Genomic DNA, 17,549 nt, shown 5'->3' with positions numbered 1-17,549 from the left:
TTTAGATGGCTTGATTCAAAACAATGTTTTGAATATAAACAGCTCAACATTTTTCCAAAACACAGGCTTTATTGGCATATAAAGTAATTTGCCACATGCATTGTGCTTCATCTGAGCAGGTGGATAATAGATTAGTTAGAGTTACTAAGATGTCAGTGTATTTTCCCATCCACAGCGCGGTGCAGTAGAGAAAGAAAACTATGCAATGAAAAGAAAACAAACGATGATTCCAACAGTTTAACTCAAGTCCATATGTCATTCTCATTTACTAAGACCAGTAGCAACAGAAAATAAAAATAGAGAATTGAAAACATTGAGCCTAGCAACAAAGTAATGAGTTCAACTCAAGCAGAGAGTGACACCGAGACCAATAAACCAGGGTTCAGTTCAGCTGAGATTATCTGTGGCCCTAGAGAATATTTAAGAGCTACACTCTGTTTGTTGATTTGCTAACTATTTGCCTGGAAAAAGGCTGGCCTCCTTAGGCAAGACCTAAAAGCAAAGGAAAAAGAAGTGAAAAGTCCCTGCTAAAGGACTTGAGATTACGCCAAGACTTTAACCTTCCCATCCTACAAATAAACTAGAACCATCGCTCTATCAATCACAAAATCAACTGCAGAAGTCTTTCTCCACTCATAGCAGTTTACACCCCTTCACCTGACCAGCCCTGGGGCAGGGTCTTATCTCGCATCCCTATACCCAGCTACTCCTCAGTGTCTAGCACCCTTCAGACCTCAAAGATATTTCCAGAATGAAGGAATGAATTATCAGAACAACCCAGAAGGTGACAAGAAGGCTGATATCAAGACATTTCAGAAGAAACAACTGAGATAGATTAGAATGGTCACCCCATGGAAAGGCCACTATTGTGTGTAGTGCCCTCCAAACTTCAGGGGTTTTGGGGGTTTTCCTCCAAATTTTTATTTTGATAAATTTCAAGTCTAAGGAGAAAACATGAAGGAATAACGTAATGAGTAAGTCGCAGATCACAACACCACATCCCTAAATATGCTAACAGTCATTTCCTTAGAGCAAGAACATTCTCCTTTCATTCAGAGGTTTAATTTCTGTATAGCGCACTGTGTGTTCGAAACTGCATGATAGGGGACATTTTCAAATGTTCAGCACAAAATTCACACCCTCAAGGAAGTTATGATATAGTTGGGGGTTTACACTGGATGAACATGAAATAATTCAGGATAATTAAATCCTAAACGTTGGTGGCACTGATTCTAAGTGAAAAGGGAGCTCAGAGAAGTGAGAAACAGGTGGGTCCACAGTTTCAGAGAGGAAATGCATGGCAGAGACAGGCTGGCTGTTTATTACACCTGTTTTTCTTCCTCTGAGGCTCATATCCATAATACCTTTCCCAGCAACGCTCCTTGCAGGCAGATACAGCAACCCAACCAAGTATTAGCTAATAACTGGGAAAGGAAGTGGAACGTGCCACATCTAGACGACCAGAGGAAAAAAAAATCTGTCACTCCTGAGTTTCTACATTCTTTCCCTTTTTTGCTGGTGCGATCCAAATAAGCACAATGACCTTAGGAGCCATTGGTTGAAAATGGCAGAGCCCCAGAATGAAAACTGTCTGGCTCCCTCAATCACCACCTGAATCAGTGTCAGCCTCTTGTCAGGACATCCACTTTGGATATGTAAGAAATAAACTTTTATTGTTTTGCTTCACTGCACTGTTGGTTTTATTGAAGCAGCTAGTATTATCTCAACAAATACAAGTTAGAGCTTAAAATAGGTGTAGAAGGAGGTCATTATTTTGAAAATACTGCCTTATGCACACATGATCTTCACCCAAATTACCCAGAGGCAGTCATATGTTCAGGGACTACTGAAGAAGGAATACAAAGAGAAAGAAGGATGAAGTTCTTTTTCTAGCACTATGGCAAAAAATATACCTGTCCAATCCTTGAAACAACTGAAGATTCTGGACAAAATACTTCCTCAAAATAGTTTGAAATATATGTATGAGCCAACAAGAAAATGAGGCATACTCAGAGCATAACACTTACATCAGCTTTCATCTTGAAGGCATTTAACAAACTGGGAGAACTTGAGCTTCTGATTTTACAATATAGTGGAGCATAGGGGACACCAAATAAATTTGGTAGCACTAACAGAGCCAGGACTCACCAAGGTAAAAAGAAAGTATACTAGGAGGTGCTCTGCTATAGACAGGACTCCAAAAGGCTACCAGAATTTCCTGTCTCCAAAATTATTGCTGCACAGAGGAGAAAAAGTCCTTACTGAAAATCTGTAATCACAAGAGAGCCCTCATATAAGTTTTGAATATGAACAGATTATGTGATTGACAGCCCAAACTCAAGTTGAAAATTTTAAGTCCTTCCTTTACAGATTGTTTATGATACCATGCACCTGAGAATTTACCTCAATACAAACCTCAAAGAATTACCATTGATAAAGTCTCAAAAATAATTAGGTCACAGCAAAATAAAACAAAACCCACAAACAAACATGCATAAGGAAACAAAGATCATGAACAACTAGCAGAAACAAGAGAGAGTAGAATTGAACCCACAAAGATTTCAAATTTTAAAATCATGAGACACACAATATAAAATAAATGTTATTAAATAATAGAAGGAAACAAGTATATAAGCTACAAGCAAGACCAGAAAGATTGACTAGAGAACACTGAAAATATCTAGACTGTAGTACATAAAGATAATACAGAGACTGAAAACATGAAAAAGTTAAAACACAGAGAAGACAAAGAACAAAAGTCTAATATATACTTAATCTGAAATCCAGAAGTAGAAAAGAAGAGTACAGAGCAGGGACAATATTCTGAGAATCTTCCAGAACTGATGAAAAAATCTAACCCATAAATTCACAAAACCCCAAAAAACCCATACAAAATAAACAGATAAAAGAGAAATGCACATATAGATACTTTATAATAAAAGTGTAGAATACCAAAGACAAAAAAATATCTAAGAGCAGCCATAAAGTACTACTGAATAAAGAACACCCTTCAATGACAAGTGACAATTAGATTTATTATTGACTTCTCAGTGGAAGAAACCAGAAAACAACAGAATATCTCTAACGTATTGACAGAAAAATAACTAGAATTCTACACATAGCAAACACAGGTTTTATACCTAGCAAAACTATATTTTTAGAAAGCAGGAAAAAAATACAACTTTGCAACAAACAATAACTGAATAGTTTTCCCTTAATTGATTCTGACTAAATGAAATGTAAGAAGAGAATTACTCTAGTAAGGTACGACTGGGGGCAGAGGAAGAAATTATAAGCAAAGAAAGTAGTAAATATGTGGGTAAATCTGAACAAGAATTACTATTTTTAAAATGATAACAGCAATGTCTAACATGTGAAGTTAAAAAAAAAAAAAAACACACACAAGACACCTAAAACACTGAGCAAAAATGGACCTAATTTGGGGAAGCGAGGAGCAGTGACTGGAGCTTAGGTTGCCTAAGATCCTTTCACTGCTTGAGAGGAAAGGAAAGATATGAATTAGTTTTAGACCTTGATGAGTTTACATGCCAAAACTTCCAGAGAACCACTAAAAAAATAATAATAGTGTAAAACTTCTAAACTACTATAGAAAAATATATAAAATAAGAAAGGAATGCTCATCAATTCAAAAGGTGGCAAGGAACAAAAGAAAAAGAAACAGAAGAGGCAGGACAAATGGAGAGGATAAAATAACATGAAAAAATAAGTTGAAATATATCCATAATTACAATAAATATAAACAACATATTTCAGTTTAAAGATATTTACAGACTGCCTAAAAACAGTATCTACCTATATGTCACATATAAAACATACATCCAAAATACTATGATACAAAGAATTTGAAAAAAACAAAGGATAGAAAATCAAGTAGCAAAAATTAATAAAGAAGAAGCTGCTATGTCCCATGGTTGTCTAGTGTTGACACATGAACAGCAGACAAAATATGCTTGAAGAGAAAAAAAACAGCATAAGCATTAAAGTGCATTCCTTCATGATAATAAAAGATTCAATTCTCCCAGATGACAGAAGAAGTCTAAATATATATACCAAATAATGTAACTTGAAAATATATTAAGAAAAGTGATAACAGTGAGAAATTAATACACTTCTTTCAATTAAAAATAGATCAGCGAAGTTTTGATAAAAATAGTAAAGATTTAAAAACTAGGTTAACAAGCTTGACTTAATGTTCCATAATTGACATCATAAGACTGTGTTCTATGATAAAAATGCACTTGTTAGAAATCAATAATGAAAAATAACTTGAAAGATATAAAACACTTTTAAATAACCCGTAGAATAAAAAAAAAGCCATAATAAATTTAGAAGTTAATTAAAACTGAACAGTGAAAATTTTACAAACTATCACTCCTGAGATAGTACAAACTCAGTACTTAGAAGGTCATTTATAGTGTATTTTTGTATTAGAAAAGAAAACTTCTGGGGTACCTGACTGGCTCAGTTGGAAGAGGTTTTATCTCTTGATCTCAGGGTCATGAGTTCGAGCCCCACATTTGGTGTAGAGATTACCTTAAAATAAAATCTTTAAAATTAAAAAATAGAAAACTTCAAAAGCTGCCATCTCAGGCAGTTAAAAAAATAAAATAATAAACACAAAAGTGTAAAAGCAATAAAGATACAAGCAGAAAGTAAAGAGAAAGAGATACTACAGAGAAGACCTAAGAAACTAAAAGTTTTTAGGAAAACTCTAGATAAAAGGCAAATAGGAACTTCACAAACAAAGAAAAATACACGACCAATAAACTTATGAAAAGGTACTCAAACTTATCCATAACCAAACAATTTAAATAATAATGAGATTATTTCACACTTATTATACTGGCAAAACTTTTAAAGTCTAACAATAATAAATGTCTTGAGAACATGAAACAACAGAAAAACACATTCACTACTAGTGGGAATGTAAATTGGCACAGGCACTTTTGAAACCAATTTGCATTAAGATGCTTATACCCTATGACCAGAAATTCCTTATCTAGACAGTTACCATAATGCAGAGGCTTTCCATTTTTTTGTTTCCATTTATAAGAAACATATTTTAAACCATGAGATAGTACACACACACACACACACACACACACAGAGCTATGATGTTTCCATTTATATGAAAGAAGGCAAAACGAAACTATATGTAGTTTGGGGCTAAAAAAAAATAAAAAGTATATAACAAAACTATAAAGAAAAACAAGGACACAAACCAGACAGAAACCTCACACGTCTACTCACATCCCAGAAGCTAGAATTTTGCCATACTTAGCTACAAGCCGGAGCGGGAGACACAGGTGGGAAATTGGTAGACTCTGCCACAGGCAGAAATTCCACAGCCTTGAAAGTCACGGTTTGTCCTGGGACAGGATTTTCCACGATTTACCAGGAATCTGGAGGACCCAACTCAAAGAATCTACTGGAAGACAGTGGAAGACGCCACTTTCACCCAGCGTGACTCCGGAAGTCAGAGGGAGGGACCCGGAAGTCTCTAATCTCCATGCCCTGATGGTGCAAGGACGAGGCGGTGAAGGGGAAGCTCAGGAAGAATCTACCCCTTTCTGGGTCCCAATAATTATGGGAAAGAAAAAACAGGAGAGAATTAAAGAGGACAGCGGAGCCGCCTACTCCTGGGTGCCTCGGCCTCCTGACTGGAGGAAGTCCACTGGGGGGAGAGGGATGTCCTTGCGCCCATCTTCCTGCACCATGTGGAGCCCTGAGAAGAGACTGCCTGCCCCAGTGTGGGACACAGCTTCATCAGCCCAGTGCCACCATGTGCTCAGGCAGAGGGGGCAGGGAGGTGAGGGGCTGGGGTGGGAGGAGGAGGAGGTTGAGCTAAGAACCACACACTCGCCTTGAGCTGGCTGTGGCCACAGGAAGGGACCCCTTGCCAAGACCATCAGACCAGTAGGCTGATGGAGGATATGGCTAAAACTCAGAGTTTGCTGCTCTTGGGAGCTGAGGTGAGCCTGGGTCAGCAGGGAGTATCACAGTGAGGTTTTTTAAATTAAATAAAAGAATAAAATAAAAGAGGGGCGCCTGGGTGGCTCAGTGGATTGAGCCTCTGCCTTCAGCTCGGGTCATGATCTTGGGGTCCTGGAATGGAGCCCCGTGTCGGGCTCTCTGCTCGGTGGGGAGCCTGCTTCCCTCTCTCTTTCTCTGCCTATTTGTGTTCTCTCTCTGTCAAATGAATAAATAAAATCTTTTTAAAAAATAAATAAATAAATAAGTTTTTTAAAGAGAATAAAATAAAAGAGAATGGAGGAGATCAGAGTGCTTGGGGTGTAGCAAGAAAAATACTATCTTTTGTATGGTCCATCCATGTATACAATGTCCATATGTGCTTACTAGGGTCTCCTGACAATGTATCTGTATCTTTTTTTAAAAAAAGATTTATTTATTTGAGGGGGAGGGAGTTGAGGGAGGGTTAGAACACAGGGAAAGAGAGAACCTCAAGCAGACTCCCTATAGAGTGTAGAGCCTGATGTGGGGCTTGATCCTACAACCCTGAGATCATGACCTGAGCCCAAACCAAGAGTTGGATGCTTAACAGATTAGCCACCCAGGCGCTCTGACAATGTCTCTGTATCTTTCTGTGGGTCTTTGAAAACCGGTGGATTAGATTACATGAGTCACAGGCTTCAACTGCTAGTATAAAATAAGCAGCACCAGTGGGCAAGAGGCCCAGTGCCCAGGAACAGAGGTCACCTCACCTAAGGAGCCTGAATCTGCTCATCTTCGGGAAGAAATACAAGGAAGAAGCATGCTTGACACTTCTTCCCACACACACACACCCTCACAGGCAAAGGATCCGGGACAGCATGAGCAAATGGGCATTATTCTTCTAGGAAGACGAAGAATTACTGTAAGGGACTGTTTGGATTATCTGACCACACTGTTTTAAAATACATGGGATCAGAAGTTATCATTCTTTTTCCTGCTCATCAGCAGGTGCACACCAGGGAAGAAGGTTTGCTGTAGGAAAAAAAATGAATAAATTGCACTTTCTCAATACACTGGAATTGCAGGATGGCTGAAACTGCCGTCTTCCTAACATGTGAGCAGAGGAAGTAGGCGGCTGTGGTCAGGGGATCACAGGGACTAGGAACGATGTAAACAAAGGCAGTGGAGCTGGAAGGGTCAGGGCAAGTCTGGAGACCAGTTCTAGAACATTCCCTGAGCCGTAATGGGTAAGGCCAGATCATAGACGCTCTTGCCCGACAGAGGAAGACAGGCTGGGTAAGGTGAGCCACAGCAAGTCACCATAGGTGTTCAGCAGCTGAGGGACACAACACCACAATAACAACAAAATACAAATCGCTAGGGTAAGTTGCAGCTACGTGCCACGCTCTGGGCCAAACGCTTCTCAGGGATTCCATGATTAACCTTCACAATAATCCATTCAGGATTTCCACGTTACTGAGTCTTCTTTGCATATCACTGGGTCTTAGGTCAAGGTCACACGCAGCTCTCAGTGGGAGAGGCCCTTCCAGAGTCTTAAGGACTACAGAGGGAGGAAAAGGGACCAGGAGGGGGACAGAGCCCCTTCGAGGTGACCCGCAGTCTCCCTGGTGTTAGGCACTGGCCCTCAGGACAAGGAGATGAATAAAAGGTAGATTTCCAGGAAAGCAGCAAGCAGCTCTGGTGATAAATGAGCTACATGGATGGAAAACAAGGAGGTGTCCAAGTTTTCCAACCTGGGAAACAGGATAATGGTGGCAAGGGAGAAAAACAACAACAAAACGAATGCCCTGGTTGAACATTTCTGCCTGAATGCTGAGACTCCGAACTGGCTTGCCTTCTCTTGTTCCCATTTGTTTGGACTAAAAACCACTCTCCCAGAGTCTTCATTCATTTTCAAGTTCAGAGGATTATTAAAAATGATTCTTCTCCTAAAACGTCTACATTTCTGACCCTGTGGAAAGATCTAGAGAGTAGAGTGGTCGCAGGAGCTGCTGATGCTCTGGCCACTTCCCTTTTGGGCTTGACGTCCTAGTGCCCACCAGCCCAACCTTCCACGGCTGCCACCTGCTCAAACAAGTGCCCATGAACTTTCTGTGGCCAGCCTGCAAGGAGCAGAGCTCTGGGCTTAGGTGAGGAAGTCAAAGTGATTCCATTCCACTCGGTCTGTATCAACCCATGCGGGGTTTGTATGACTTGGGGGTAGCAGAGTCCCCAGAAGGAGATACCAGACGGCCCACTAATGGGACAAGTTAAGCCCCGTTTTTTATTCCAAAAATAAAGGAGATGTCATTGTATTTGTACCTCTGAATCTGTTGGGCAGCCCTGTAATTACAAAAGTGAACACTGAATAGGAAATCCATTTCTGCAAAGGTCACAATGGAAAGATGCAGTGTAATAATATAGGGGTAACTCAGGAAAGTCATATCCCTTTCTTTTACCAAGAAGGTGAATGCGCTCAGAGATAGATGAAGGAAAATTCAAAAGATGAAGAGGAATTAAGAAAGATAGTCTCTGACAAGGGAACTAAAAAGTTCCTTGCATCCCTACTGGTCAGATGTGGGAACACAGAATGTCAAGAAGCAAAACCCTATTTCTTGCCAAAGTTCCATCAAATATCCCCTACTCCTACCCTCCTCCCAGGAGGAGATTCCATTTTGAGCATGGAAGGGGAAGTCATCAACCCTGGAACAGAAACAGGTGAACAGTTCAGAGGTAGCCACTAGGGTGGAAAAAAACGCCTGGAATTTGGGAGTCAGGAGAACTGGCCGGCTACCAATGAGTATGTGGCCCTAGGAACACAGGGCTCAGTTTCTTCATCTGTAAAATGGGACATTAATGCATACTTATCATTACTTAGTAGTAACAGTGGTAGTGGTATATGAATACTAGGTTATTACAAGAATCAATTAAAATCATATAGGGGAGGCAACTTTAAAAAAATCATTTATTTATTTGAGAAAGGGAGAGAGAAGAGAGCACGTAGGGAGCCTGTGCATGAGTGGGGGAGGGGCAGAGGGAGAAAAAAAGGGGCAGGGCTCCATCCCAGGACACGGAGATGCAGACCTGTGCAGAAGTCAGACACCCACCCCACTGAGCCACCCAGGCGCCCTGGGGAGGTACCTTTTAAAGGACACCTCCTTATTAGTGTGATTTTATTTTTTCCATTACCCAATACAGCCAAATTTACCCAAGAGCAAGTTATTTCTTTTTCAAGAGACCACTATAAATGCTAAATCGAGTCCCACAAAACAAAATGACTACCTTAATTTAGAGATCTGTATTAACTCGTCATTAAACAGCGATTGTTTTAAAGGCTCCGAAAATGTTCAGTTTGCCAAATCAGAAAATGTCAGGGTGTGAAGAGATACCTGAGATTATCTGAAATCTAACCTTCTATAATATACTAACATCCCCTCTTCAAGGAGAACTTGCTATGATCCAAATCCTAAGAAAGGTACCTAGCCCACACTCCGCATAACCTCTGATGTCCTACGTTAGTATTTCTGCCAGGTCCCAGTAACTGGACCGCATCCTTGATCTCAAAACCAGAAATCCCCAAGAACATGAAAGTTTAAATGCTCACTCAAGAGAAATCACTGGTCTATTTTCATGAATATGCCTTGGGACAGTTCCACTGGTTTTCTGCGTACACACTCACTCTTCTTTGAAATGCAGTGGGAGGAGGAATAAGATAGCTTTAAACAGCCTACGCAGGAAAAGCTTTCTTCCACACAATTCAACAAATAAAAGTTACCCACAATCATTTTCTCTCCATCCACTACCACAGCCAACTATTTTGCGCTTGTACTAGTTTCATCTTTGTAGCGGAAATATTTTCTTTTAAAAAAAAAAAAAAAAAGGTTCCCTGGTGTGCCTGGCTGGTTCAGTGGGTAGAGCCTGGGACGCTTGCTCTCAGGGGCGTGAGTTCAAATCCTAGCATGACTGTGGAGCCTACTTAAAAAAAAAAAAAAGAAACAAAGAAACAAAGAAAGATAAAGAAAGAACTCTGGCCCAAGTTGCTGGGAAACCTGCAACTTCTCTCATCAGAACACCGATTATTCTAATTGCCATTTCCAACGCCATGCAGGTAACAGGAAGAGCCTGGCGGCAGTAATGGGAACCTAGAGAGGAGGAGTCTGTCCTTTCTACTTCTACAAACACCCACACTGCGCATCCCCCAGGAGATGATTCAGGGAGGATGGTGGTGGCCACAAGAAGCAGGATGCACTACTGTCTGCCTGAAGGGTGCCCTGATTTCTCCTCACTTCCATAACCATGTGCATGTGTATCAAGGGGTCATGAAAATCCAGAGTGGAACTGAAGGGGGCTTGCTCTGTCCACCACCCCTAGAAATCTTCATATGCATAGTTCTGGGATGTAAGCGAGGAGAACTGAGCCCAACCCCAGTGTTGTCATCTCAGTCAATTGTACAAGAAAGGAGATAACACAAATATATTTGATGATATTCAAATATCATCTGTGTGTTATCATTCCACTCAACACTCAAAACACGACTGAGTCTGCCAAGCGGATGATATAGCTTGGCAAACCTTCATTTCATGAGCGACACTTAATATGAAATAATTTTCAGTGACAAATAGAATACCAGTGATATAACAGATCCCGAGGTGACAAAAGAATAAACCCACGTATTCTGGAATAATCATAGCCAAGGTCTCTCAAATACCTCTGTGGGATGTTGCCGTAACTGACAGGGAAAGGGGGTCCTGGTTTGTAAATAACCCTTAAAGACATCCTTTCCCTTCCCTTATCAGAGACTGGTCCAGGGGGCTTTGCCATATTTATGGCCAGCCGAATCATTTGCTAGACACAGGCTGGCTTATTGAAGTACCTTGTAGTACGTGCCTTTTTCCTACTCACTCTGAACACAAGCGCCTCTTAAATTGTCAAGGCAAAAGTTCTCCTCGCCAGCTAAGAGGTTCCACGGCTCTGCAAGCCATTCCCTTGGGCCTTCTTTGGAGAATATTTTGGACACTTTAAAAGCAGTGATTTTCAAACTGTTTCACAGAGGTAGTAGGGTTCTAGGGTGCGCCCCAGGCACAGCCCAGGGGAAGACATCAGGCTCTGGGCTCCCGGCTCTTGGTTCCTCCCAAGCAGCTCTGTTCCTATTCAGCTCATGTATTAGGGTCTTGCATAAGATTCCATTCGCTGCTAAATATAAAACAAAAATGATGTCTTCAAAAATGTGTGAAAACCATTGCAACAAACCATTCCCTCCCTCCGACACTCTTACGCATCCTCCCAGGGCTGTTTCCGTCAAATGTAGGTTTCCGTACTTATTTTCCTTTAAAGCACCCTTGGTTTCTCTTCCAGAATCGGAAACAGGCACACATTAAAACAACCGAATGTGTTTATTTACAATATCCAAAAAGTAATCCAGAGTTTTGCACCAAAAAATCTCTTCAACGTTAAGATCTGATTTTCTCACATGGACTGTACACTGGATTTAGCACACACACACACCCTCATTTCTGACTCTCCCTACACCAATCTTTTGCCATCAGCAGAGCAGGCATAGACCTGACATTCAGTCTTTTTGAATTTTCTTCTGATAAGCAAAGAAAAGAAGGAAGCTACCTCTCTCCCTTTACCTCTCCATGAAACTGGCATTTAGTTGGTATTCAGGATTATTAGAAATTTGGCATAGCTATCCAAAAATGCCAGCTTCAGTGAGTATGTGTGTATCTGACAACTGAAAACGAATTAGAATACTACTGAACGTCTTGTTCATTTGTATTGGTAAAATAAGTTGTACACAGTAGAATAAGGACCAATTTTTCTAATCCCAGAGTCAAAAATAAATAAACAGAAATGCCAAAGATTTGGAGTAGCTTTAGAAATTCTGAGCAAACTATTTGACAGACAATGGAGAAGGCAGGCAGATTCTAGAAACCAACAAATCCCATTCATTTCCTTTGGTTTGTAAAAACAAGCAACTGACTTGCTTCCTGCCAATGACCATACTTATAGATAAGAAAGCTCCCTGCAGGAAATTCTTTGCTAAAAGAGAACTGTTGTTGTCATTAAACACAATCTTTTTCACCAAATCCCAATCAGTTAAATATCTGACAGTGGGATCCTGAAATGTATATGCTGAATCAACCCAACAGGTGATTGTTGTATCGCTGTATTTCTTCTAAAGCCCATACTCCTATGGCATGGGGAAGGATTAAAATACATTAAAATACAGTCAGGATTCTTTCCACTTTCTCTCTTCCCCCATGCAATCAGTTCATAAAAACAAAGAAAATTTGCTCCTTTTTAAAAAGATCAAAGTGTTAATTAAGTAAGATTTAAAACTGACCAGTTTCAATTAAGATAAAGCAAGACAATGCTATGAATCATGACTGGAAGGAAGATATCACTAAATGAATATCAAGAATTTTAGAATTTAAAGACTACCACTGCCCAGATTAGAGAAACGTTAAGAAACACATTGGCCATGATATTTACAAGCGTCCATGTTGACTGTCCAAGTAAAAAATTAAGGAGAAGGCCTCCTTGGTTATTTTTCACTCAGCAAAGTGAAAAGGAGGAGGGTCTCCAGGCTTTTCTCCCTCTCCCCCCCCACCCGAAACCATTACCAAGATATTGAAAATAGTCGCAACTCTGACTTAGAAAACTTAAAACTACACGCACGCTCCTCATCCACAAACGGAGAGGAAACTTTTCTAAGTTAATCAGATACTAATCGCAGTTTTGAAACAGTTTAGCTCTGTTTAGTGGGAGTTTTCCTCTCCCCGCTGGGCTGCTGAGAACTCCGTCCCCTGTACTTTGCAAAGCCCCAGTCAGTCAGTGGATTTATCCCCACTCACGCAGCCTTAGTCCAGGGCTCCCAAATGCCAGTCTTTGAATTCAATTGCTACAGTTCAACTTTGAACCCTCTTGCAAACAGTCTCTTCATTACACCTTCCCCAAGTGACTCTTCATCTATGGGCAACACTCCAGTCTTGACTGCCCTAAAAAGAGCTTTGTCCTAACCATAGGACCTACAAATTAAGTTTGATTCCACAATTACGGGCTCAAATAAGGGCTCAAAAACCTTCTTCGCCCTTCCTTATACAACTCAGAGGCAGCCAACTGCTAAGTAAGCACGTGTGCTCATCCTTGCTTTAACATTGTTTTCCCCCTCACGTATTTTTAATAAAATACAGTTATGAAATCCAGGACACTGCATTTTTGGTTGTTGTTGTAAAATGACCTTGATTTGACAGGCACGGTCTCGGGTTTCAGCAGATGCTGTGGGAAAGCGTACAGAAGCCAACATGTTCTCCAGGCATCTGTGATGACATGCAGGTTTTTTTTTTTTTTTTAAGTGGTGGTTATGGTAGCGTATGTGTGTGTTGGGGGGGTTACTATTCTCGGTTTCCATGACAACCATGTCTCCACTCATCGGTTATTAGATACCATCCACTTCCTGTGTCTAAATTTTTAAGCCAATCAGAAAAGTGTTTATACATTTAACAACTTCTGAGATACTTCTTCTTTAACTGAAGTGCTTTAAGGCTCACATGAAGATGTCCACGAGTTTTACATATTATTTGGTCTTACAGACACAGAATTCCACAATATTAATTTCTGTTCTTAAGCGGTGAAGAATGGCCCTATTCTTGGATGCAAAATGCATTCTCCCCAAACAGATGCCACAACTTCCTATCACAGTGTGCAAGCTGATTGTGATTGTTGGCTCTTCAGTGCCTTTTTCTTTCACTGGTGCAGACTTAAATTCAGTGCGTGGAACATGTTAATGCACAGGGCACTTAAATGATCAAAGTAAAGATCCAGCAAGACGCCCGTCTGCTGATGGTGCTGTTTAAATATTCAGGTCAAAAACCGCCTATGAAAAATTATTCTAACTTGAACAACTTTGCATTGTACAGCTCCCAAGGAGAAATCATGGAGAATGTATTGTAAAGTGATATGTCTATAAATGTAAGCTAGTAGCTGACGTCTGCAAAGAAATTTGTCACCAAAATGGCCTACTTTATCCAGATAGAAACAACAACGAAAAATTAAACATAAAGATTCTCGCGAGCAAACTGAACCCGAAACTAAAAGGCCGTCTTGCAGGAATCTGCGCACGAGAAGACAAATCTAAAAATTACAGCAGGATTTTAAAAGAAGGTTTGGGGTGGTTGTTTTCCTAAGTCTCAATCTAGCTGACCAATCAGTGTGAGAGTTTAAGCGGTTTGTAGGCATCTGTGCAGTCTTCGGCTCTGCACTCCGAGCTGCTCTCCCCTCTCTAAGGCAGAGCTGGCGATCAATGAAAAACAGGGAACAAAAGGAATATAACAGGACGCCTTCCTTAGCTAAGGAAAATGATTCCCTTTTTCCTCAATGATCCAGGAGCACCCTACCTACACCAGCACCACATGGGAGCTCCCGGCCGACCAGTCCACAGGACGCACATTTTTACATTTGCAGTGTGTCCCAACTGCTACCAAATGTGTCACCTTAAGCACATCATGTGACAGAGGGCTCCCCGAGCCCCACCGACTGAAACTAATAAATTAAGTCAATTAATAATCCACAATTAAAAGCTGCCCAGAAAGCCTGCCTTTCCCTTCCCCAAACGTCATCCCAGGAGTATAAACAAAGCATGAAAAATAGTCTCCTCAGCTTCCCAGCCAGTAATCATGGTTTTTCTCCTCAAAACAACGCTTCTCCAAAAAGAGAAATATTCTCGCTGCCCTCAAAGGAAACTCTCATCTGTAGATGTCATATTAGGATAACCGGCTACAGTGTTGGAAAAGAGGCTGAAAACTGCCCACAGATCTGACACTGCTTATAATTGATAGCAAAACAGTTGCGACAGCAATGCTGTAAACTCTGCCCGAGCCAAACTCCACATTTAACACGTTAGTTCCTTGAAAATAAAAGTAACGCCTGGGGAGCCCACAAAAGTAAAGCCCTGGGAAGTAATTAACAGAATTACATCCATTATTTGACAATTTTTGAAATTATTCATTTGTCTGCTATTTTAAAAGAAACATTTTTTAAACGGCTATTCACAAATTCCTAAGAAACTTTTTTTTTTTTTAATGAACTTACTTTTGAGCCAAAACTAATGAAAATATTCAACTTGCTATCCCTGGATCTTTCCCATTCCGGCTGCAGGCTATAAATCAATCTGAAACCAGGTGGAAATACGGGGGCGGACACCTTAAAAAAATCAAAGGGTGCCCCAAAATGCAGCAGCCAGAACAGTGAGGGCTTCTCGTGACAATGCTGAGCCAGAGCAGAAGCTCAGGAGGCAGGAAATGAGCCCCATTTTCGTTACCTTCGATCGCCGGCCCCCCCACCGCTGCTTCTCGCGGCCGCATTGGGGGGCTGCGGCGGCGCTGGACTCGCCGGTGGCCCCGCCGCCGGGTCGCGCCGTCTCCCGGCCGAGCTGCAGCCGATCGCGGCCGGAACCCCGGCTCCAGCCCCGGCGCCCGCCCGGGGTCGGCGGCGCGGCTCCCACCCGGGCCCGGAGCCCCGCTGGGTCCTAGTGCGCGCCGCGCGCCCGCCCGCCCGCGGCCCGATCTGCAGCCCGCACGTCCGGCAGGCAGCACCGGGAGCGCCGGCAGTCCCCGGCGAAACACCACAACCCGTCGGTCCCTTTCAAAACCGGACACCGTGAGCGCGGATGAACGGGCGCTCGGTGTCAAATCCTAGCATAAGATGTTAAAAGAAACACGCTGGCTACAAGTGAGGGGAGGCGGATGTTGGTGTCTATCTGCAGCCCCCATGGAAAGCACAGGGCAGTGACTGGTTTCCGCACGTTTGCCTGGTGCACTTGGGATTCGGTACCTTCACAGATGGTTAAGAGACTGTGGGGATCCACAGAGACAGATTTCAAAAAAATATAAGGCAAAAGAAAAAAAAAAAAGATTGAAAATGGGTGTGTTTATAACAGTATTTTACACAGTCTTCCAATTTTTTGTGTTCTAACAGGTCCCCCTTGCATTTTGCTTTCTGTTACTTTATCGTATGCTATTTTAAATAACAAAGGCCCATATGGCTCAACACGTAGTCGTTTGATTTCCAAAAGACCTCAAAAATTGCATCAAAATATGCACTCCTGTATCTCCTAAGAAATCAATGTGAATGAATTAATGGTGGCATATGGTGTGCCTCATAGAGAAAACTTAATTACAAATTAAAACAAATGTGAAAATTCACAAATTCAGTAAACTGAAAGTAAATTATCGTCCTAGATGTATACACAAATCAGCTTATGAACAATTAGGAAAATCTAAGTTCTAGGTTTCTCTTTTAACTGCAGGAAGGGTGTTACATGAACCCTACAACAGATTCCCCTCAGTGTCCCCAAATGGGCTTTCAGCCACCTCTCAGCACGTTCATTTACTGCAGCCCACCTGGAAGGCAACATTTAAACTTGCAAGTGCTCATTTAAGAGGACAATTCTATTAGCCCATAATTCAAAATAAAAGTGCTTTCGTTTGCAGGCCCTGTTTGAAAGGCTTCAGGACTGGGAGCTCGCTTTCAGTCTTTGATATCACCAAGTTTGAAGGTCACAATTCTGTAAAACTGCTAATAACAATGGTGCTGTGGTTTGACACCAAAAGGAAAATCAAATGTGTGTTTTCTGAGTTCTATTTCAGGAGCGGAAAAAGTCCCTTTGAAAATTACTCGTGCCCACCTCCTTCCCGATTATAGCTAAATAAATGTAATGGAAGATTTTTAGTATTAATTAAACATCAAAGACACCTTTTCTGCTGCCTTACGTCCACACAAAAAAAACTAGTTGTAATACGTTACACTTGTCGATCTTCAAAGTACTCACACGTACATCTCAGGTGATCTTTACCACACCTCTGTGATAAAATAGACATTTGAATCCCCAATTTTCAAATGAGAGAGTGGAAGTCCGGAAGGATAAAGCAACTTGTCCAAAAACACACAGCTCATGTACGGAGGTGCTGGGGGATCTAAACCTCAGTCCCCAACATTTCTAACAACCTCTGCTTTCTCAAGTGCGCCATCTGCCCTCCCAATGATTCCCCCATCAAGCAAGTGGAAAAGGAAGTGTTGGAAACCAAAGCGCAAGGCGGTTTCTGCAGCCACCATTTCTTACCTGCACTAGAAGAGCAACTAACCAGGATGGGAACCTGAGGAAAGTTGAGCATACTGTAGTCTCTACTAAATGAGAATGCTGGCTGGTGACATTTCTGTCCTGTGGTTGTCCAGGGTACTCTACCCAGGGCAGGCAGAAAACAGAAAAACTCTGGGGCTGAGGAATGCCCCTGTGCCCTAAGCACCTTTGTTTCTTATCAGAGACGAGATCTGCTGGGCACATGGAGACACGAGGCTCTCGCAAGTGGAACTTGGTTTCCTACGTGCAGTCTCGGCACCGGTAGTCCTTGAAAAATCCTAGAACCTCAGGTGTCTCAGAGACCAGGTGTCCTATTAGTAAGCTCTAGGGCGTCCTGGTCCAGACCTGGTGACAGCCGGGTGTGACTCCCCTGCCCTCCTGCACCCATGGGAAAGCAACAGTCAGTTCCGTTTGTGGCGGTCCGCTGCCTCCTCCC

At 41.7% G+C, this 17,549-nt stretch overlaps 1 protein-coding gene across 2 annotated transcripts in view; it reads right to left on the bottom strand.

The window, feature by feature from the left end:
* Positions 1 to 17,114, bottom strand: part of FOXN3 (forkhead box N3) — a 394,050-nt gene extending 376,936 nt beyond the window's left edge. The window contains exon 1 of one of the 2 annotated variants that reach the window (XM_032344710.1): positions 17,096 to 17,114. The gene's annotated coding sequence lies outside the window, so the exon portion shown is untranslated. Of the gene's footprint in view, positions 1 to 15,295; positions 15,481 to 17,095 lie in introns of those variants that run through there. The other variant, XM_032344709.1, reaches the window with a different exon arrangement.
* Positions 17,115 to 17,549: the final 435 nt, after the last annotated feature.

Source organism: Mustela erminea, chromosome 5 (genome assembly GCF_009829155.1).
Source record: "Mustela erminea isolate mMusErm1 chromosome 5, mMusErm1.Pri, whole genome shotgun sequence".
NCBI classification, from domain to species: Eukaryota; Metazoa; Chordata; class Mammalia; order Carnivora; family Mustelidae; genus Mustela; species Mustela erminea.
This window is presented reverse-complemented; position numbering and strand designations above follow the sequence as displayed.